This window comes from Panthera onca, chromosome A1 (assembly GCF_046562875.1).
Source record: "Panthera onca isolate mPanOnc1 chromosome A1, mPanOnc1 haplotype 2, whole genome shotgun sequence".
Classification (NCBI taxonomy): Eukaryota; Metazoa; Chordata; class Mammalia; order Carnivora; family Felidae; genus Panthera; species Panthera onca.
This window is the reverse complement of record NC_138339.1, coordinates 135,906,858-135,930,824: the sequence shown is the minus strand read 5'-3', so window position 1 is coordinate 135,930,824 and position 23,967 is coordinate 135,906,858. Positions and strand designations below refer to the sequence as shown.

Below are 23,967 nucleotides of genomic sequence, written 5' to 3'. Positions count from 1 at the left end.
AACAGGACACCACAAAGCCAGTCTTTGTATATCATTTAATTGGTTGTGTGTGTGTACATGTAGGGTTGACTGAGTAGGTTCATTCAGTAATCATTTATTCAATGCCGGCATATTTTAGGCAACGGGCCCAGGACTTGTGGTATTAAGGAGCAAAAGACGCGATTCTGTTTCCCTCAGAGTAAATGCCAACACCCTAAAAACGATCCATGTGGCTTTAAACTTCTGGCCCTGTGGCAGCCATGAAAATGCACCTCCCAGCTCTCAGGATATAACATTCTTCCCCAAATATCTCCATGGTCCATTCCCTCACTTCTTGTAGATCTTATTCTCAAACGCCTTTTGTGTGTGTGTGGCAGAGTGGGAGAGCTTTCAATTGGCCAACTTTTAAAATTACACTTCTTCCTTATTATCTCTACTACTTTATTTTTCTCCTTAGCATTTACCATGAACATACTCTATGGTTCACTCACAGTCTACGCCTTTCTACCCTATGGATATACAAATTCCGCAAGGGTAGGATTTTTGTTTGGTTTGTTCATAGCTAAAGACCAGTGCCTGGAACAGAGTAAATGTCTAATAAAAACCTGTTGAATAAATGAATCTCTGCCCTCAAGAAGTTAGAAGTCTCATGGAGGGGACATAAACCAGGGAGATACCTTACAGTGCCCTCTTGGGGATGGGAGGGTAGAAATATAAGGTAAGGCAATGCTTGTGCCGAATCATGATAATTCAGTTTGGCTCAGGTATCCCTATGCAGGCAGAACTGGGTGTCACGCACAGCAAACAGAACACAAGGTAACCAAAGGCAGACAGGGAATGTCAAAAGCAGGAGAATGAAAAGGGGGAGGGGCAAAGACTAGGGGAGAGTTTTTCAAAAGGGGAAACAAGAACAAATTGCCTACTAAATAAATTGATGTAGAACACTAGTGTTGGTTTCACGGCTGCTGAAAGTATTCACAGCTAAAATAATCATGATACACATTATCATTTACTTAATAACTACTATGTTCCAGGTTTACTGCTTATACACGTACCATGTGAGACAGAGAAATCATACAGAGAAATCCAAATTTATAGGTGAGGATATTGCAGCTTGGACAATCTCAAGAGGAAATCAGTGGCAAGGGACAGAAGTAGGAAGGAGATTCCCAGGAGATCCTGGGAATTTTCCTTTACACTAAGCCTTTTTCCTAGATTCCTACAGCCACCTTATATGTATGTCCCTTGTTCATAGTACCAAGAACACTGTGTAACCTCTTTTTTGCTTGTCCTCTGGATATAAAATGACGAAGACTTGAATTTAATTCTATAAAAAGCCAGCTGGTACAATTCACCACAGGTCACCAATCTGGATGAGAATAGCAAAGCATACTTCTGGCTTACCTCTAAAAACAAATTGAGCTTCCAGGATCTGTACTGAGCAGTGTTTTCGCCACTTGCCTAAGATCCTTCCCTAAAACCATGAGTTCTAGATTCATAAAAGAACTGTGGGCCTTAAAAAGTTTTTCTACATGTTCTTTTCTTAATCCTTTCTTCTTCCACCTCATCCCTTACCTTGAAACTTGGAAGCCATATATGTAGTATATCTTGGCTATGATGGAGTTTCAGAAGGTCACAAACCACTCTCATATCTTACGTCTAAGATTTTTTCAATCTCCAGGCTAATCTGGAGGTGATATAGCCCTTGTTGACAATGCATGGTCTAGGCAAATACATGTTTCTCATAGTTGGCTTTCTATACTTAAAGACATCTCAGGAATATAAAGTTGTCTTAGCAACTAATTATTGGTATAGTGGACTAGGCTGAAATCAGGAATCCTGAGCTCTTGTCCTGGCTGTGCCTCTAAGAAGCTGTGTAATCTCAAGTAATTTACATTTTCTGGTCTTCAGTCAGCTTCATTCTAAAACAAGAGGCTATACTGAATTAATTCCAAAGTCCCTTCCACAGTTGAGAAACTTCATAAACGTTTGTAATGAATCCTGCTTGTTGGCTATTTTTCCCATTTGCTTTTGGAAACTATATCATTCATGGGGTTAAGATAGTATTTATGGTTTCATTTGCTGGTGAGAGATACAAAGTACTTTTCTCTTCTGTGTGACCTGTACTTGCATCGTAGGACAGCAATAGTGGACTTCCACTGATGGCTTGGTGAATATCATGAACTTTTATTTCTTTGAGGGCTTCTGCAGTCTCATCAATGGAAGCCTGAATGATAAGGCAACATCAGAGAGACGGAGTTCCTTCACAGTCCTGGGTCAGAGGTACAAATGTCCATGGGATCTTCGCTGTGGCACTACATGAATTAAAATGAAGTAATGAATTTTCAGTGTGTTCCATGGCTTTAAGTTACACCTGACCTTCAAATCACATTTAACAGAGTGCAATCACAGATCACAAGTCACAGAGGTTTAAGTAATTTTCTCTTCCATCAAGGAAAACTGATTGAATCAAATTTAGCTTTATATGGTGCTCAGAATTTAGAGAACTCTAGAATGTCCCTGTGAGTTACAGAAATCCATTAGAATGTGAGAATGTTAGAGTCTGGAGTATTTCACAAAATTTTAACGTGCACCTATACACGAGTTTTATTTGTAGATGATATATAACACATAGCTTTATTTACAGATATAGCTCATCTTAGGACATGAAAATCTCAGGAATTAAATGATTGGACAGTGAATCACTATGAAAGCACCAGGGTACCTCTTTGTTCAAGAGAACTGTTAGGACTTCCATTTAATGATGAAGTAAGTATTTTCGTATTATGAATAATTCTCTTTACTCCATTTATTGGCTTCAAAAATTAGTGTGCTATGGCATGTTTTTGAAGAGTGGGATTCATCTTCATATTTCTCCAGTGCTTTATAACTCTGTTCTCTTCTTCATTCCTTGCTTCAAGAGCAAAGGCCAGTAGCTTTTCACGGTATTCCTTGGAGTGTGTTGGGTTGCTTAGACTTCCCAGAGCAACATAGCCACGCAACAAAGAAACCCTTATTTAAATACTTATTATTTAAAAAATACTATTACATAGTTTCATGGTAACAGCCTCTCTCTTTTTTCATGTGTCTTACCAATGACCCCCATCTCATCAAGAGTTAGAGGGGAGGGAGTAGAAGTGCAAAAGGCATCAGAACCTTCATTCTACAACAGGAGTATAGAGTGATGCTCACAGGAAGACTGTAGTACTGGAGATTTAAAAAAAATATATATAGTACATTATTAATATGTACTGCTCATCACAGAAAACTTAATAGATGACAACATCTTTTAATAATAGTATATTATTCCACTCCCATTCTGCATAGTTGAATTTGGGAAGGAGGGTTATGAGTTATTGAAATGTGACAATAAGGACAAAAATTTTCCTAAAAGATTCTTCCTGAATGCAAAGAGATTAGACCAGATATATGCATTCATCCATTAGACAATATCAACTTTTTGTTTTAATTTCATATATTAGTTTCTATCAAATCTTAACCATTGCTACTTTTGGAAATCTGTTAACTACTAGGCTTATTTCAAATTCAAAAAACACTATGCTAAATAGCACCTTTGTAGCTTATAAAAATTAATGCAAAATATAGACCAATTATACAAATTTAGTAAAATAACTTGACAGAAAAAAGATGGCACAGGATTGTGTGGTTGTTTGGAAAGTAGCAGGGCTAAGAAGAGGCTTTATTTATTTTAATTTCTGTGGTGTAAGGTGGACCTGAGCAAATTCATAAAGGAATTGGTATAGTAGAGGAAAGGTAATTAGGGATTCAAGCGAGAAAACAAGTAATAGTTGGATCAGGTCTCTTTACTAACTGGGATGGAGATGAAATCACGGGTGAAGGTTGAGGGCTGACATTGGAAACAAGATCCAGAGGGGGAAGGCTAGATAGTGAAGACAGGGATTTTCAATAAGTATTCCCAATAATGAGCTGATATTTGGGTTAAAGTCTCAAATTCTCCATAATCACCTAAGTGCTAAAGTAGGATCTACTGGCAGAAGCTACAGGACACAGACTAAAATGCATCCCAAGGAAGCTCTTGCTAGCAATAGGATCTGTACATGAACAGAAAGAGTGATCTCAGGAGGTACTGGATTCCAGTCCTTGCCACATGTCTAGGAAACCTACCTGGCAGATGACTGCAGGGAAGACACAAGAATGGAATGAGGAAGGGACATGCCAAGCTGCATGAATAAAAGCTTTCAATTACCAGTAGAGACACTCAGAAGGCCCAGTCAAGGGGAACCCAGTCTTTTTGGGATGACTTTCTTCAGGCACTTGGAAAAAGGAGTCAGAAAGTAAGTAGAATGAGGTATTTTAGCTACAGGAATGACAAAGTGGGTACAGTGGCAATTTGTAGGGAAAACACTGAACCTAGAAAGAAAGTGATGGCCTGGAAGAACTGCATTGGAAGGGTTAGAAGATCAGACATCTCAAGGATGTCAAGATCAATGAGTATTATCTCTCTAAAGGATCTTTCTCCTCCCTGCAACTCACAAGTCCGACTCCCAACCAGTTACTTCCTAATCTATTTAATCAGGTGTTATTCAAGAACTTTAGGTGGTAAATTCATTGAAAACTAGCCTGAAATGACTCTGGTCATAAACCAAGTCAGTTACATTTTATTTTTAGGAAGAAGGCTTTAGGGACAATGATCTGCATAGTAATATCATTAATAGTGTCAATTAGCTAAAAAGATATACTCCCTCCCATCAAAAAAAAAAAAAAAAAAAAAAGCTTTGCTACATTCATTTCTTGATAGGTTCTTTAATGCATTTTCTCATACTCTGTGAGTCAAAAATTTCAAAAAAAGAAAAAAGAAAACTCAACAATCTCAAGTTATTGCTAAAATAAGGGGACAGTTTTATAACACCTAAATTGTAAATACATTTTGAACCACTTCTGAGTTTAAGTTCCTTCCCAAATGTCTTGATACCTAATTTTTCCCTGTAAGACAAACTTATTAAATTGGAATTAGAAGAAATGGATAGAAATAAGATTGTATTGATAAATTCTTTCATCACTGATAACCATTAAAAAGTATTTTGCATTTCAACCGGAGGCAAAAAACCATGAAACAATTGTGTTGAGGAGGTGGCTCCAAGAACACTTCACCAAAGCAGAAAGTGAATCAAAGACTTTCACTGGGAGACTATACTCCCCTAAATAGTTGCCTGCTGAGTTTGAGACGGTTTGTGGAAACAAAACTCAAGATAAAATAGACTCTTGTCCCGTTACATCCATCATTAGTGAGTATTTAGTTAGATATCCACCTAGGAGAGCTAGACTTTTACTCCTACGGAGATAAAATTTGATGTTATACAGAACCCAATCAGTCGAATTTTGCAAATAAAATGCCATGGTCCATAAGACCCAAAGCTGTAGATAAATCATGGGTCCTATAATAAATGACCCTTGCATCCATAGGCTTATAGATATCAATTGTCACTTTTAAAACAAATGCTTTAGTGGCTGAATGAGATAAGAGGAAAACCGATTTCTGTAATAACAATGTCCTAGTGTGTCAGCACATATTCAACCCATGATTTATAAAAAGTGAAAGTAGGGAAGGGGAAAAGGTGCTAATATGTCTTGAAGAGCTACAGAGATAAGCATACATTTGAATCACAAGGTGCCAGGATTTTACCATGACTACAACATCATGGTCTTTCCCTGAGAAAATATATACGTCTGCATAAGAAGATGAACATTTTGTAGAAAAAATGAACAGTTGATTCAGGGGCATTTAGTTGTCACCCTTGTTGAGCATCTTTGTTTCTTCTTTTCAAAGCCATTAATCCGGTAAAAATAAGAGCTGACTACATACCTGATCAACTCAATAACAGGAAACTTTCTCTTTCCCTATAGGTAACGGGGGATTTGGGTGGAAGATGAAGACATGGAAACGAAACCGGGGAGCAGTGAATCTAGGTAGCTTTTGTCCTGACCACAATTATCAGATATCACAGAGTGTCCATATTAGTAAATACTGTTTAAATCCAATCACTGCCACAGTTATTTAAAAGAAGGCCCTTCCTTCAATAAGGGCCTTTAAAAGAAGGCCCTTCCTACTCTTATTGTAGGACAAATTATCTAATAATTTGTCCAGGGGAAGCACACTTTACTTCTTCAACTAGATTATAAACGCTTCAAGGTTCAACACCTAATTATGCATTTCCCCTCCTGGTCTAATAGTCTTGTTCATAAAAATAAAATTGCTTGAAAAACTCTTGTAAACAAGATTGGGAAGCCTGCCAAGGAAACCTCTTCCTCCAGATCACTGCTATTTCTTAGGTATCATGTTTTAGTGATAGTAAAAGCCAAGACTCAGCCTTTTATTTTGAATAATTCAGATGAATTCTTTAGTTTCTCAGAACGGATGCTTTACTAAACCCAGACGTAAACTATGAACCAAATTTTTAAATTCTCAGTATCTTGCTAGTATAGTCCCTTGCCTACTGGGTAGGGTCACAAGAGAAAAACACCATGAGGATCATTATCTCTGACAGTGTAGAGCTGCACACTTCCTACTGAGAAGATTCTTTCTAGCTTCTCTTTATGCTGTACTTTCAAGGCTGGCTCTTTGCGGTCCATTAGGAAATGTGGCTTCAGAAATTTTGGTGTTTATCCTGCAGGTACAAGACCTTGCAGGTATGTGCAGGGAGTGCACAGCACAGGTAAATCAGATTGATGTTTATTAATGAGAAAGTGTCTCCTCATCTGGATCTAGCACAGAAGCCACAGTTTTTTCTAACATGTGACATACTTTTGTGCACATATAGACTTACTCGTCTCCAGAATAGTTATTTTTAAGTCTCAGAATTTTTTCTGCATGAAGGGCAGGCTACACTGCAATCTTATTCCTGGATTAAGTCAACCACATTATCTGAATTCAGCACCCATGTGAGCACTTCATTGTGCTGTTTCTAAATGTATAACTTTTGTGTACATTCTTCCTATATTATGTACAGAATATCATTCTATGATTAACTTAGTTTAAGATGATCCACATATAAAATCTTGACCACCTCTCCGAGACCAGGCTATTTTGGAGTAATGATATTGTTCTGAACTTGAAATCTGCTGAAGTCTAAACAATTTTTTTAAAACTTTACTATACATCATTATACAATGTATTATATAATTTAAATGGTGAATTTAACGGTATGTAGAGTATATCTCAGTCAAGTTGTGTAAACAAATCACCTGGCATTATTTCCTCTTTGAGTTTAATATGAATGAGGTTTTCCAAGGTTTTACGCTGGGCTAAAATCCCTGTCTGTTTGTAGATATTCAGTAAGCGCCTCCCATAAATGAGTTTGCTTTTACATACTCCATCTCATCCAGTTTGGGGAATTCCACTGAACCACCTCCAGAAAAACCAAATAAATTTATGAGCTATCTGCAGCAACTCAGGTACCATGGAGAATAAATTAAAAGTTTTCAAATGAACCCCATTTGGCTTTAGTGGTGAGCAATCTTGCTCTATTTTAACTGAGAAACCCACAAAAGAAAATAAGGAAAAAAATTAGGGCTTTCAAGGAAAGACTGTGGATCATGCTGTGTATTAAGATGTACAATCACCTATACAAGAGTAAACCTAGATCAACAGGGAGACAGCACAGAGTTGGTGGACCCAGCTATGGCCCACAGCGAAACATCTGGACAGTAGGAGGTCATGGGTAGAGTCTGCCAAAGGCATTAAGTGGTGAGTGTCAGGTAGGTCCCAAACTTGGGCTCACAGCAGTACTCTGGGCATTCCGGAAAGAATGGCTACTGACTAACAAGATAGGTTACTGACATAGAGATAAGAGCGCAGGAAGAAAAAATGGGAAACCGTGCCAAGTGGATTAAATACCACTAAGAGGCTGACTACAAGGCACATCGACAGACTCCAGCTTCTAATACTGAGACAGAAGGTTAAAGTGAGCTAAGCCACAGGCTGACCTGAAGTTGATTTGCCTTACCTAGACTCCTTCAATTTTCCCTGATTTGTTCCAGAACCCTGGCTGGGGATTCAGGTAGGAGTAAGTGGCCCCAGCTGTAGGGAATAGAGAGACATACCCCCGGGGGCCCAACACATCATTACAGTGTCTGTAGCTGGGATGTGCAACCACTCATTCACAGACTCGGAAAATATTTAGGCTGATTGAGACCTGCTTGCTTCCCTACCCTGCTGGCAACTTGACTCTTATCTCCCCTCCCTTCTCACACATGGATTGTGGAGTCTGGGAGCGGACACTTTCTAAAGCTGATTTGCCTACAGTAAAATTTGGGTTGGGTCACACTTGTTTGTAACATCCAGATGAATGTGCTATGTTTCGATCACTGGAAAGGAACTTTCTATGACATGGTGTTCACACTTATATCTGAAACCCAAACTTTAAAAGTTACAAAGCCATAACATGGAGCAAATAGTTTGTCAATTTATAGACTAAATTTTAAAAGATCACCAGTCTCTCTCACTCGCTCTCCCCACTAATGCAGGCGAAATGCTGATAATGAACTTCAACCCAGTACTACTTTTAAATCAGCCCTCTTCAGGCACATAAACCACAAAATCTCCTGCTTGCAAACAATCACATTAACGAGATGAATTCAAAAGTTTCCAATCTTACCAAAATAAGAAAAACACAGAGAAAACTAAAATCACCACAGAGTGAAAATGCTACTTATTTATAGCCTGAGTCCCCAAAACCAAAATGAAAATATGTAGGATGAGCTTCCAAAAACAATTCTGCAAGTCAATACAATAAATCAGGCCCAGATGTCACAAACACAATAAATCAATTGAAACTGCCAAACCACTTTTCTCAGCCTACTGGATTTAATTAAAACCGCCACTCAGTGCATGAGAGGCCTTCTAATACAGAAGATACTATCACTCAGGCTCAACCATCTACCCAAGCCTGATGTAGGAGATGGAGTTTGTTAAATTTTCATCTATAGGCCTGTTGAACATGGCAGGGTTCAGTTCAATCTATGGCAATGCACTGCAGTCCCTTTAATGTTTTTTTAATGTTTTATTTATTTTTGAGAGAGAGACAGAGCACGAGAGGGGGAAGAACAGAGAGACAGGGAGACACAGAGTCCGAAGCAGGATCAGGGCTCTGTGCTGACAGCAAAGACATGAGGCTCAAACCCACAAACTGTGAGATCATGGCCTGAAGTCAGAAACTTAACCAACCGAGCCACCCAGGCACCCCTCCAGTCCCTTTTAGATACTTTTTCTCAGCCTCCCAACGTGCTCATTAAGAATGCTATCAATCAGCTTTTGCCATTGGAACACAATGATGCCAGATAAACGCTGCAGAAATATTGACTCTCTGGTCCTCGTTTTTGTGTCAAAAATACAGCACAGTCATTGAAAACAGACAAGCATATTTAATCGAATGTATAAGACAAGTGGTGACTCGGTGCTTGGTGTTCTAGATTCTTCAGTGACTCTTCTGAAGACAACCCAACTGTCGCTCATTGTCTATATATATCTGTTCCCAAACAACCAGTAAATGCCACTCAGGAGAAAGAAAGAATGAGGGTGGGGGGTTGGGGGGAAATGAAGCACTCACAAGTGATTATGAATTCACGAGGCTGACAAAGGGCACCGGTTTCCAGGCATCTTCCAGGACTGGAGGTGAGGAATCTCACTGGCCCTTAAATAAAAAAGATCCCTTGAGTTTAGCACAGAAAAGACAGACACCCAACCAAGAGGTTGTTTTAACTTGAAGGATCACATTATTTATCACGAACAATCTCTAAACTCAGTCAGCAGAAGCCTTCCTGGCACTCTCCTTGTGTATACTTGGCTCTATTTTATAAAGACAGAACAGACTATGTTTGGCATTTTTGCCTTGAGTTATTGACATGTTTTAAATTATGCTGTTTTATGTCCATTCTTAATAGAACAGAAATCTGCTACAAACGATCTTTATTAACAGACCGCCTCAGGTGCTGAGACTCTCGATTTAACAATGTCTCCAAACAGACAGGCAGGGAGCTTGTTAATAGGCTTTTCCAACCCTTTGGCTTCTGTGAGACGTAAGTGGATTATGGAGGTTTGTTTGTCAGGCTATCTTTTTACATCACTGTCTGAATAATTGCCACAAAGGCCTATTGCTTTGGCCTAATTAACAAAATGTACAAAATCCTGAACATAGAACTTTTATTGATTAGCCATCTCCATGGGAAGCTTTTGAACCCCCATGACTTCTGGCCCCAGACAGATGCTACTCATGATGTTACACACTGGACCATAGTCTTTTAATATAACAAGGACTCATCTTACCACTTTGGACTATTCAAAAAGTGCCACAGGAAACCACGTGTATTGGTAATAGTTTAAAAATCAGTGTCCTTGGGACGAGATAAATTTTTACGTAAATGTCACCATTTACTATAAAACAATCCTATCTGTTCCATTTTTTTTTTTTTTTTTTTCATAGAAACTGATCCTTGAAGGGGTGGTTTGAATTATAAAAACTGTATGGTTAAGAAGCAAAGTCAGTTTTATCTGAATGAGGAAAAATATGTGGATAAAACAGAACTTGAAGGGAAAGTCAAAAACATGGAGTAGGCATGCATTAATTTATTATTCAGTCAGTTTTTATTAACTACATAATTATTTCAACAAAGACTCCAGGGCTTGTGTTCCAGAGGACAGTTTTAGGCACTGGGACTCACCTCGAGGCAAGAAGACAGTATCCTAGCTCTTGTGGAACTTTTAATATCAAGGCTAACAGATGTTTTAAAAGCCCAGGAATGGAGGCTCGACGACTATTTACAACATAGACTGCACTTAACCTTTCTTTAAAAAAAGTAAAAAGCCCATGAGGTAAAAAATTCTGTTTGATGACGTAGCAAGTGAGATCAGCCATGGGAAATTAAGCCATGTGCATCATTTTATGTAATATTCAGAAGGCACATATGGAAAAAGGAGCTACAAACATTTTTGGGAGTTTGAGAAGACAAAGAACTCAGTCTTTGTTCAATTTAAATGGAAAGCAGGACCAATGAAAATTTCTTAATGAAGTTACACATACGGATAGGTTAGAAAGTTTTGACTAAATTTATGTTTTTTGTTTTTTAAATCAGCCAAGTAACTAGGTAATGACTGTGAAGCAACAAACATTAAATTCAAACATTTGAATGAGCTTTGGCTGGGAACTCAGCTAGAGAAACATACGTAGGGTTGAATTAATTTAGAAAGCTTCAAGACCCTAGGAGTCAATTACATGACAGCAGTAATCTCTCTCTCTCTCTTTTTTTTTTTTTTTAATCTGTAGATGATATCTTGTCTAATCTTGGGAATGCATGCTGAATTTCGGAGAAAAATTTACTGTGGACAAGTTTACATGTGAAGTTATAAGCATACACACGTGGGCATTTGTCAACATGAAGGTGAATTTAACAGAAATGAGATGTGCATCAGCCTCTCTGCTCAAAGCTAAGTATTAAGATGAGTGCCAGCAGCTATCTTCAAATATATATATGTGTGTGTGTGTGTGTGTGTGTGTGTGTGTGTGTATGTACACACACATAGAAATATATACAAATAAGACCCAACATCACAGTAGAGGAGGGCCAAAAGGTTAGGGAGGTCAAGATCAATGTGCTAAACAGAATATGACAGCTTCTTGACTATTCTTCAGGTGAGGATAGATAATGCCGGGAAAAGACAACCTCTACTGTATCGGCGGCTCCTTCCAGAAGCCACTGGGAAATTGAAATAAAGGCAGAGATGTTCTTTTAGATCGACGGTAGTAATAATAGTGACATCGACAATTAATAGAAACCATAATTTATTAAGAACTTACCTTGTTCCCCATTTACTTTGTTCGTGGTTTACATTCATGAACGTCATTAATCTTAACACTACAAGAGTGGGTATTACTGTCAGCTCTATTTCACACGTGAGGACACAGAGCAGCAAACTGCTGCAGATCACAAAGGGAAGAAGAGGCAGTGTCAGTATTCAAACCTAGGACCAACTCCGAAGCACCTTCCCTTATCCACCGCGCTCAGTCTGCCAGGGCCTTGCCTGATACACGGGCATTTTTTGGTGATTGTGGAGTGGGGGAGGCCGCGATGAATCACTCTGCCCAGCCAGTCGTTCTCCCTGTGTTTCGCAAGAGATCATGTTTAAGGTAAACTGGTTATCACGTGCCTAGACACCAGTGATTTACAATTACTTCTTTATTAAGAAAACGTTCACTGTGTGAGTGGTCTCTCTCTGAAAAAATGCCAACAAAGAGGCCTTGTCAGTTTTTTGGCAGAGGCACATCTAAACACATAAAAACAAGTTTAAACACTATCATTTATGCATAATTCTTTCTTGGCATCATCTCCCACTTGCCACAATTTGCAGCCAGAAAACACTTATTTCTACTTTTCTTACTCTAGAAATAATCCAGCCTTAAGTGGATCTAATTCCTCCCCAGAAAAGAAACAGCCCTGTCAGGACTTGGTTGTGTGTGCCGTTTGAGACTTCAAGGTTCCCATTTACCGCACAGCTGCACGGATTCTGAAAGCTGGTGCTAAGCCAGAGCTCTGTACCCACTGAGATCTGTAGTCTGGAATGATAAACACACAGCTGCCTGCGGTGAGGGCCACAGGCATAATAGATGGCCACGTCTCAACCAAAGCCAGGCAGCACCAACACAAATCATTAATCCGACTGCTTATACGTTAAATATCACAAAATGTGTACAAAATGGGGAGCTGTCTCCATGGCAGGCAGTGACAGGTGGGGGGAGAGGCGGAAGCAATTTAAGGGAACAGGAGAGAAAAAGTGGCTCTAAGTCTTCTATAAAATCCCACTACAGAGCTGATTTACTGCCACGCAGCCCTCTTCCGGCAAATAGTTCATAAAGCCTATGACCTGAGTACTTGCCCACGGGACCACAATAACATTTATCTAGCATAAATTAATGTGTTTCAACCACTAATTCAATTTGGCCGTCTCATTCTTTGGGTTTTGGCAAAGCCTAGCCTTGCTATAAAGTCACTTGGTGACTCACACGAATGGCTGTGTTTGCTAAGGACTCACACACCACGAGGAACAAAGCGTGCCATTAGTCGAGCAGTCATAAAAATATACCTCCAGAGCACATTTGGAGCTGTGCTAATTGAAACTTCCTCTTTAGAGGAGCCTGATCAAAACCAGCTGTAGGAGTCAAGCAGCAGCAGATTTCAACATTGCATTAAAAGCCCAGCGGATTCAGAAGGAGCTGCGGGACTCAAAGAAGAGGGCATGGCGGCCTGAACACGCGCTCTAATTGGCTCCTGACACGACACGCTGCAGAGCGAGCTTGTGACCGGAACCTGGCGAGCGCTGGGAAGAAACTTCTCCGCGAGCAAAACTTGGAAAGAGAGCCCCGTCGTGCAGTTCTCGTAAAATCCCAGATCTGCCAGCCTTCTCGAGGAACATGTGGGAAAACCCACAAAAGGCTAGTAAATTTAAGAAAGTGAAGTGGGATATTGTTCCGAAATGGGAAAAACAAGAGCTTAAGTATCTTCATTGGCAATGTAGCCTTTTAAGAACATCCCATTAGTATTAAAAACAAAAACAAAAAAACCCCCAAACCATCCAACGCACAGAGGAGCAAACGAACAAAATCCAAATAAAAAACAAAAACCTGGATGAAACACAAAAACACAGATCCTCCTGAAAGATGAGAATGAGAGCTCTGTCATCCTCTCTGGCTGTACGTGAGTTTCTCATTCCAAGAAATAAGGAGTGCATTCTACCGATGTGTGTAGAAGCAAAATCCATCCGTAGGTTTGCGGCAGATGTGGAAAAATCACGCACTTTCTGTTAGCTTTACTTGAGGGCAGGTGAGCCACTTGTAAAGGAAGCAGTTGCTGATACATAAATATAAATAGCATATTCCACCCATCAAATATGTGAATTTTATTTAATTTAGATGAGTGGAGTGCCCGGAAATATTAAAAGCAAGTTTTGTTTTATAACACCTTTAAGTAGCATATAAATTAGAAAGGACTGCTGGTCTCTTTAATTTATTTACTCATCAATTTAATGGAGTGTCTAGTTTGGGAGCTATGTCACAGTGATTTGCAAAGATAAAGGGTGGGGAGGTTTATTTATGTAGATGTAGGGAAGGATCGTTATGTTTTATGCCACAGAAGGATGAGAGTTAACTCTATGTAATATATGAAATATAATGATTTTTCTAGGCAACATAATTATAGCCCCACCAGTAACAACCATGAAAGTTGAAAATTTGCTTATTTTCACCATCTTTTTGGAATAGATTAAGCGGCTAAGCTCTTTTTTTTTCCTTTTATCACATGTAAAACATATTACACTGACTCACTGGGTATAAAACCAAAATAAAAACAACCTCACAAAAGTAGAAATTAGTTATCTAAGTACGTCCCTGTTCCCTTTTCGTGCATAAAAATTTGTATCCAGCATTTAGCACTCACTGATGTAAAATGTGGCCTCTGGTATATGTGATATGGTATTCTGAGTTTGTGTAGATATGAGCAGAAGGTAGGTCTGGTGCTTTTTTATTATTCATATGACTTGTCAGATAGTGAATCATTCTCAATGCATAATGCAATTCACAGTTGGAATGCTGTGCCCTTGATTTTATTTATCTTGTTTGTCCAAGTACTATAGACATTAGGGAGGCTTCAATTTAGTGCTCTTAAAGCTGATGAAGGAGGCTGAAGAATTTGGAAAATTTTCTAAAGATAAATCAAGATTAAGTGATGAAATAAAGAAAAAAAAAACTGTAAATAAGCCAAACACAACAATATTCTGATTTAAAATGGGGTCTGAAAAGAAGTTATTGACCCAGCTTACCCCAATTTTCTCACTAAAATATTTTCTTTAAAAGTCAGAAAGGATAAATCCTCATATGTTATCACCACCCCTGAACTTGGAGTTAACTAATACCAGAATCAAGGAGTTTCCAATTACCTAAGAATTAAGACAACACACACACACACACACACACACACACACACACACACACAAATGATTTACAGGTTCCATACAATTAGAAACAGTGGAAATAAGTCCCTCAAAAGTAATTTAAAGCCCCTCGTTTCTTTCCTATTTCTTCAGCCCTGGCTCAGAAAAATTGTCTACAGTAACGTTAAGCCAGGCAGCTGTTCTTGGGACCGAGGGTGCTACATTCTGAGGCAGCACTATGCTGTCCCTTCCCTGCACACAGGTCCCTTCCCTGACCACAAACAGAAAGAGACGGTCCACTGAAACTTGCAGAAAGGCAGGCAGAAAGTGGGTGGGTTGTCTGGGAAGTGCTGTTACACATTCAGGAATTAAAATACAAATGCAGGGTCAGGACCAAGCAAAGAATTCATCTCAGATCAGTGGGACTGGGAAGTCTGGAAGTCTGGGAATTAGGCTAGGAGTTGAACATGCTCTTCTCTCTGAGAGGAGGAACAGACCAGGAGCCATGAGAGTGTGCACGGGGTAAGCCCAGAGAATTCTCTTTTTATTCTAGGATAAATTTTAAATTTTTTTTTAACGTTTATTTATTTTTGGGACAGAGAGAGACAGAGCATGAACTGGGGAGGGGCAGAGAGAGAGGGAGACACAGAATCGGAAGCAGGCTCCAGGCTCTGAGCCATCAGCCCAGAGCCCGACGCCGGGCTCGAACTCACGGACCGCGAGATCGTGACCTGAGCTGAAGTCGGACGCTTAACCGACTGAGCCACCCAGGCGCCCCATACTCTAGGATAAATTTTAAAAATTCGTTATGAAGCATATAAAAAATATTACATGACAAGAAAAAAATTTAGCTTTCTGAACACTCAGAAGAAGAGTAGATCTCTGAGATGATGAGCTACAAGAATTAAAATGTTAACTTAGAATATTATTTGGTAGCCTCAGGTGGCAAAGGTGGTTGGTCCCTCATTCTTCCTGGGCTGCACAGCTACAACTATATTTCTCAAACTCCCTTAGAGAGGTGTGGTCAAGACTAAGGTTTCCTCACTGGAAGGTGAGCACACATCCACTTTTTTTTTTTTCCCTAGTGATTAGAAAGAGTGATAAATAAGAAGGACAAGAATAGAAGTCCAGGGACCAATGAGGGTTAGGAGACCCATGTATTTGTGCTAGGACCCCGAAAGCTACACTCCAGGAGTAAGACTGATTTGGATATAGACAAGCTGTTGCAGAGATGGACACCAGCTTCAAGTCACTTTAATGCAATTTCAGTGATTGAAATGATCGCTAGTTCTAGTAATTGTCTATCTACTAAAACCAGATGTAAAAATTACATCATCTTCATCCTTAACTGATTTTCCCAAGTGAAGTTCAATGAGGTAAAATGTATATTCAGTTAAATTCTCTCTTTTTAGTTCTATGTTCTTTGATAAACACACTTGAGTAACTGCCTCCATGAGAAGGGTATAAAAGTTCCCTCGTGTCCCTTTGTGATCAATTCTGTCCACCAACCCCTTGCCCACAGCAACCCATTTGATTTCTGTCACTGTGGTTTTGTTTTTTCTGCAATGTCATGTAAATGGAACCATGCAGTGTGTTGGCTTTTGAGTCTGGGTATTTTCACTTAGCATAATGCATTTGGAATTTATCTCTGTATTTACATAAGTCATTTTTTTTCAACTTATTGCTAAGTACTGTTCCACTGTGTGGATGGAATAATAATTTATCATTCATCAGTTCATGGGCATTTTAATGGTTTCTAATTTCTGGCATTTTAAAATATAGCTAATACATATATCTTACATACCCATTTATACATATAAATATCTCAAATTTTTGTGTGCATATATATTTTTATTTCTCCTGGATAAATTCCCAGAAGTAGAATTCCATATGGTAAGTATATATTTACTTTTTTAAATTTATTTTTTACAGTTTATTTATTTATTTTGAGAGAGAGATAAAATGTGAACGGGGAAGGGGCAGAAAGGAGAGAGCGAGAATTCCAGCAGGCTCCACACTGCCAGCATGGAGCCCAACGAGGCTTGAACCCATAAACCACGAGATCATGACCTGAGCCCAAGTTCTACGCCCAACCATCAGAGCCACCCAGGTGCCCTTGTATTTACTTTTCAAAGAAGCTAACTCAGTTTCCCACAGTGGCTGTAACCATTCTTTCCCTCCAACAATGAATGAGAATTCCAGTTACTTCAAGTACTCGCTGCAATTGGTGTGATCAAAATTTTTTTTGTTTTGTAATTAAAAAAAAAATTAACCACTCTAAATGTACATTGGTATCTCTATGTGGTTTTAATTTTTTATTTCCTCATGACTAATGATGTTGACTTTCTTTTCATGAGCTTATTTCGCATTACTTTATCTTCTTTGGTGTTCAAATCTTTTGTCCATCTTTTTAATGGCTTTTCCTGTTGAGTTGCGAGAATGCTTCATATGTTCTGGGTACAAGTCCTTTATCAGATATACATTTTGTAATTATTTTACCTTATTCCATGGCTTGCCTTTTCAGCATGTTTCAAAGAGTACAGATGCTTAATTTTGATCAGGTCCAATCTGTCACTTTTCTCTTTTACAGTTTGTGCTTTTTGTGCCGTAAGACATCTTCATCTAACTCAAGGTCATGCCGTAAGACATCTTCATCTAACTCAAGGTCATGCCGTAAGACATCTTCATCTAACTCAAGGTCACTAAGACTTCCCTTACGTATTTCTTTTTTTAAAGTGATATAGTCTTAAGTTTTATATTCAGGTCTATTCAATTGAAGTCAGCTTTTGTTTATGGTGTGAGGTATGGGTTGACATTCATTTATATGCATATGTCTCAGTTGTTCCAACAACAATTATTGAAAATAGTCATTTCTCCATCAGATTGACTTGCAAACTTTGTTAAAAATCAAGAGACCATATGCGTATGAGCCTACCTGTAGACTGCTTAGTCTGTTTCATTGATCTGTATGTCTGTCCCTTCTTTTTACCTCACTGTCATGAGTGCTCTAGGTTTTACAGTTAAGTACTCTTTGTCTTCCACCTGATTTTTTTTTCCCACTTTGGAGGAGGCTATTCTAGCTTCCTTGCTTTTTCCATGTAAGTCTTATAATCAGCTTTTTGTTTTTTTCACACACACACACACACAAAGTTTCTTGGTATTATTTTAATTGGATTCCACCGAATCTGAAGAACATTTTGGGGGAGAATTAACTACCGACCAGTTTGACTTTTCTTACCTATGACCACCATTTTGTGCTTCTTTTTTTTTAAAAAAACTTTTTTTAACGTTTATTTATTTTTGAGACAGAGAGAGACAGAGCATGAACGGGGGAGGGGCAGAGAGAGAGGGAGACACAGAATTGGAAGCAGGCTCCAGGCTCTGAGCCATCAGCCCAGAGCCCGACGCGGGGATCGAACTCCTGGATCGTGAGATCGTGACCTGAGCTGAAGTCAGACGCTTAACCGACTGAGCCACCCAGGCGCCCCTTTGTGCTTCTTAACATACGAATCTTACACAAATTTGTTTGATTGCCACAAAGTATTCAAATTTTGGTGTTATTGTAAAAGGCACTATTTTACTTAAGTTCAGTTTCTAACTTTTCATTGCTGGGATACTGATAATTGATATTTGTCTACTGGGTTTGTCCCCAACGATCTTGCTAAATTCACCCGTTAGTTCTAGTTGCTGTATTACAGAGGCTTTGTGATCATGTTACTTGTGAATAGAGACTCTTCTATTTCTTCCTTTCCAAGCTAGATGACTTTTATTTCTTTCTCTTGCTTATTGTGCTAGCTACAATCTCCCGTGGACAGAAATGGTGAGAGTAGACATTCATGCCCTGTTACCAATCTTAAGGGAAAAGAATTCAGTCTTTCACCATTAAGTATGATGTTATCTGTGGGTTCTTTCATGTTATGTGTTTGTTTTAATCCATGTCCTTTATGTGGTCGAAGAAAGTTCTGTCAATTTCCAGCTTATTGGGAGACTTTTTAAAAACATAATTAATGAATGTCAAATTTTATTAAATACCTTTTGTGCATCTCATGAGAAGATCATGTAATTTTTTTCTTCTTCAGTCTGTTGATATAGTAAAATTCACTGATTATATTTTAATGTTGATCCAACTTTGCATTTCGGGGATAAATCCCTCTTGGTTGTGATGTATTATTTTTTTTCCGTATTGCCAGGTTTGATTTGCCAATATTTTTTTGAGAAGTAAATGTTTAAAAATAATTGCTTCTATGCAGCATCTGATATTCAGAAAAAGGAACTATGCCCATAAAGAGATAATTCAACTTGGATGAAGACTAAGAAAAACGATAGACAATGGAAACAGACTCAAAAGGACTGGTGCAATTTTTAAAATCTATACATAATGTATTCATTGGAAATGAAAGGATTTGGGATGATGGAGAGAGGTGAAGGTGGTGAATCTGCAGGGTTTCTTTCTATCAGCTCTTTACCCAGTAGGACTTTTGTGCTATCCTGTTACTATCCCTCCAGGGCAGACAGGGCTAGCCTGATTTACATGTGGGTGCAGTGGCCAAAGACCATGCTAAGGCACCGTGGGAAAGAGGCAAGTGCATCTCTGACAAATCTACTTCTGGTTGACTTCTACTCTAGGCTGCTCACTTTATCACATCCTGTCCCCATTAACATAACCAACACACACAAACCAGGTGACAAACAGACGTCAGCCTCCCCAAGGGAGGGTCTCAAGGTTCTCAGATTTGGGGTACCATTTAGGTTCTGCTTTCTTTCCATTCAGAATTGGTTTTGGTGGAAGGAGACGGCTGTCCCTATCAGTACATACTTTGTTAGCACTTGTGCCTTCTAGACATAGGGACTGGAATACTTTTTGTGTACTTTCTCTGAAAGATGACGGAAGATACTAGATGTTTTATTATTATAATGAATCCTCTTTGCCACCACCCCCAAGTCAATATCTTTTATACTTGCAAATTATTTGCTGAGAGTCGCTTTTCCATTTAATGAGATTCAAGTCGAATATCCTTGATTGTAAGAACTCTAGTTGAATGTTTATTTTTTAAATTTCTTTTTACATCCTTGAAAACGAAAAGGAAAGGTCTACTATTTACTGGTGAGAAAAAGAATAGGTGGTGCATTCACAAAATTCCAGGAGATGTATGATAAATAAGGTAGATTATTATCTACTCATGGTAGATAAAATAGAAGTAAAAACAGAAGGAAACAATAAGGAGAACGTGTGCATAATAACCAAATGACACTTCACCAATCAAGGAGTCTGGATAATCAGTAAGCTAACAACCAAATAATCAGTAGTGGTGTTAAGAGCAGTTATAACACCAAGTATAACATCAGGTATAGCACCTACGGTATCCTATGTGTTTACAGATGTGCCAATACTAACATTAGACAAAATGGAATTTAGGGTCTGTGACAGTCAAGGAACTGTGTCTCCCAGATTTCCTTTTAAGAAGACGTGCCGCCAGGGCAAGGAGAGAGATCAATGAATGACACCCTGCAGCCGCTGCAACTTGAGATCCCTAAGGGGGTTTGTTCTAAGGTCATGTGTCCTCTGAACGGCTCCCAGCAGCCTGAGTATGATAAAGGTAGTAGAGGAGGACTATTTCTGCCCAGGGTGGGACTTCTGGATTCCATGCAGAATGTCACATTAAGCTATTTCATCAATGACGTCATGCACATCAGGGAGGATGAGCGCAAGGTGGCTGGTCGACTTAAGGCTGACCGCAGACACAGGAGCTAGCTATAGTCCTCCTACTTGGCTCTGAATTTCTCAGTCTCTTCACGGTTCTATTTTTACCTCATACTTTGAGGCCCTGTGGCTTTATTACTAATTATCTAGATGATCTTCTAAGTGGATTATTTCTTTGCTTAGTTGGCAGGGCCTCCCTTTTGCATTTTTAATGTCTTGACTCTGTTAGTACAGGCTCTCTGAGAAGTAAGTAGCAAAACAAAATGAAACATGCAAGACAGTTACGGAGGGAAACCTTGTGAAGGAATAAAAGAGGGAAAAGAAGAAGAAGCATGGAATGACTTTCCTATACGATACTGGTCTATCTCCTGGGAAAGGGGATAGAGAAGGAAGGGGGTTTAATTAAGTAGGAAGAGACACTGACGACAGTAAAATTCTGAGCAAGACTCAATCATGTCAAAAGGGAGTCCTTGACAAAAGGTTGACAGTTAGGATAATTCCATGCTGAGCAGAAATAACTTGTCTCTAGCACTCCCATCGTGCTCCATCACTGTCTAGTAGTAGTTTAGTTTAAGTGGATCCAAATGTGGCATCTGAAGGCTGCCAGTCAACTATGTTTTCCCTGGCAGCTTCTTTTGAAAGAAGATATGAGCCATATACTTCCGTGAGTGCCATAGTCTATCCTACCCCTTAGACCATACGGATCTATTTCATGAATGTTGAAAGAATGGCAACTCCACGGTTACTGGAGCATCCTTTTCTGAGAAGGAAATTCAGAAGGGGGAGTTAGTGAGACAAACGACAAACCTAAGCCCAGAGGATTTACACAATAATGTCAACAAACCATTAAGGGACATATAATTTTTATCTTACACAAATTATTTCAGTGACCAGAATAAAGGGAATAAAAATGCTACAAGTACTAATAAGCATTAGGTCCAGATGTGTATAACTGAAAAATTTAAAACTATAGAAGCTTACAAAAGATAAAACTTCATCACACACAAACACTTTTTAATGGCTGACATGCCAAGACAACTTTATAGCATCTTCAAGAATCCAGGTTCTAATCTTTCCCCATCACCATCTTTAGTAAAGTGAGTTTCCATTTTCAAGGTCATGGTATGTTTCAGTATGGCTGACAGAGCTCTAATGATCATGTCTGGTGTACCAAAAAGAAGAAAAGTAAAACAGTAAGAGTGCCTTTTCCTTTAAGAACACTTCCTGCAAATCTTATAGCAACACTTCCGTTTAGATCTCCCTACCTAGAACCAGAGCCATCATATACAACTTCAATATTATGCATACATAATTCCAAGAGGACCGTTTCACAGAGTGATGTGGCAGCCCTACCAGAATTTATTACATGGTCACATCTAGATAAAAGTGAAAAAGAGATACGCCAGAATATCATTGGACATCTCTTATCAACAACAACAAAAAAAGGAAAATAAAATTGGGAGAGAGATAGGAAGGTAATTAAGTCTCTGATGCACAAATAAAATCCTTTTCTAAAACTAGCATATCATTGATACAAAACCAAAACTGAACACAGCGGTATAAGAAAAGAAAATTACAGACACATTATCTAATGAAAATGCATACAAGGGTGCCTGGGTAGCTCAGTCAGTTAAGGATCTCACTCTTAATATCAGTTCAGGCTGAGATCTTGTGGTTTTGAGATAGAGTCCTGCATTAGCAACACATGCCCCCCCCCCCCGAGATTCTCTCTCTCTCTCTCTCTCTCTCTCTCTCTCTCTTTCTCTCTCTCTCTCTCTGTGCTCCTCCCCTACCTACACATTCTCTCACGCTCAAAATAAATAAACATTAAAAAAAATGCATACAAATATTAGAAAAACAATTCTGTCATAACATAAAAAGGAATAAATAATACAGTTTAACCAATCAAGATTTGTCCCAGCAATTCAAGTAAAATTCATGAAATTCATCATATTAAAAGACTAAATGAGATGAAGTGATAATTTCAACAGACACAGAATTTTTTTTGTTAAAAATAAAAATTGATGAAACTTTATAAATATTTACAAACTGTAAGTACAGGATTATCAAAAAGTATCTATTAAAAACCCACAAAACACATCACACTGAATGGTTAGACTTGAAAAACATTCTCATTAAAAGACAGACAAAAAAATATACGTCAACTGACACTATCCAACATTTTTGTGAAGTCCCTAGCCAATGCAAAAATATTTTTAAAAAGTATCACATTTCATAAGAGAAAATGTCTGGTGATTTGTGGTTAATATGATTACGTTATTGGGGCGCCTGGGTGGCTCGGTCGGTTAAGCATCTGACTTTGGCTCAGGTCATGATCTTGAGCTATGTAAGTTCAAGTCCCACGTCAGGTTCTGTGCTGACAGCTCAGACTCTGGAGCCTGTGTCTCCCTCTCGCTCTCTGCCCCTCCCCCACTCATGCTGTCTCTCTCTCTCAAAAACAAATGAAAACATTAAAAAAAATGATTACATATCAAATCCAAGAAGAAGAAGCTGTAGAGATGAACTGTTAGAACTAAAGATGAGAATTTAGTAACTCTGCTGGAATCTAAGACCAACATTCAAAAATCAAAACCATCCCTTTAGGGGTGCCTGGATGGCTCAGTTGGTTAAGTGTCTTGATTTTGGCTCAGGTCATGATCTCATGGGTTCATGAGTTTGAGCCCTGTTTTGGGCTCTGCACTGACAGCACGGAGCCTGCTTGGGATTTGGTCTCCCTCTCTCTCTGCCCCTCCCCCCACTTGCTCTCTACCTCTCTCTCAAAACAAATAAACTTAAAAAAAATCCCTTTATAACCTATTAATACCCAATCTAATAATGTAACAAAGACATGATACCCTTTATAACAGCAATAAATATATAAAGATAAAAATAAACACATCTAATTACAGATGAAAAATTGTAAGGAAAGTTATAATATATTACTAAAAGAAATAATTTTTTGAAAGCCTGAATTAATGAGATATAACATGTTCATGATAGGGGGACAATGTTTAAAGATGAATACCTTTCCCCAAATTCATTTATAAGTTTAAAAAACATTTTCATTTCTAAAAATTTATTTATTTTGAGAGTGAGAGAGTGTGAGTAGGGGAGGGAGAGGGACAGAGAGAGAGGGAGAGAGAATTCCAAGCAGGGCCCATGCTGTCAGCTCAGAGCCCAACGTGGGCTTAAAGCCACAAACCATGAGATCATGACCTGAGCTGAAATCAAGAGTAGGACGCTTAACCAAATGAGCCACCCAGTTGCCCCAAAAGCATTTTCAAAGAAAATCCCATATATTTCTTTTTTAGTAACATGGCAAGCCAATTTC

General features: G+C 38.7%; 1 long non-coding RNA gene across 1 annotated transcript in view; it reads right to left on the bottom strand.

Annotated features, from left to right (window-relative positions):
• Positions 1–9,421: 9,421 nt before the first annotated feature.
• LOC132681607 (uncharacterized) overlaps positions 9,422–23,967 on the bottom strand; it is a 174,439-nt gene continuing 159,893 nt past the window's right edge. Inside the window, exon 4 of the long non-coding RNA XR_009611139.2 lies at positions 9,422–9,650. This is a non-coding gene — a long non-coding RNA (uncharacterized LOC132681607). The remainder of the gene's footprint in view (positions 9,651–23,967) is intronic.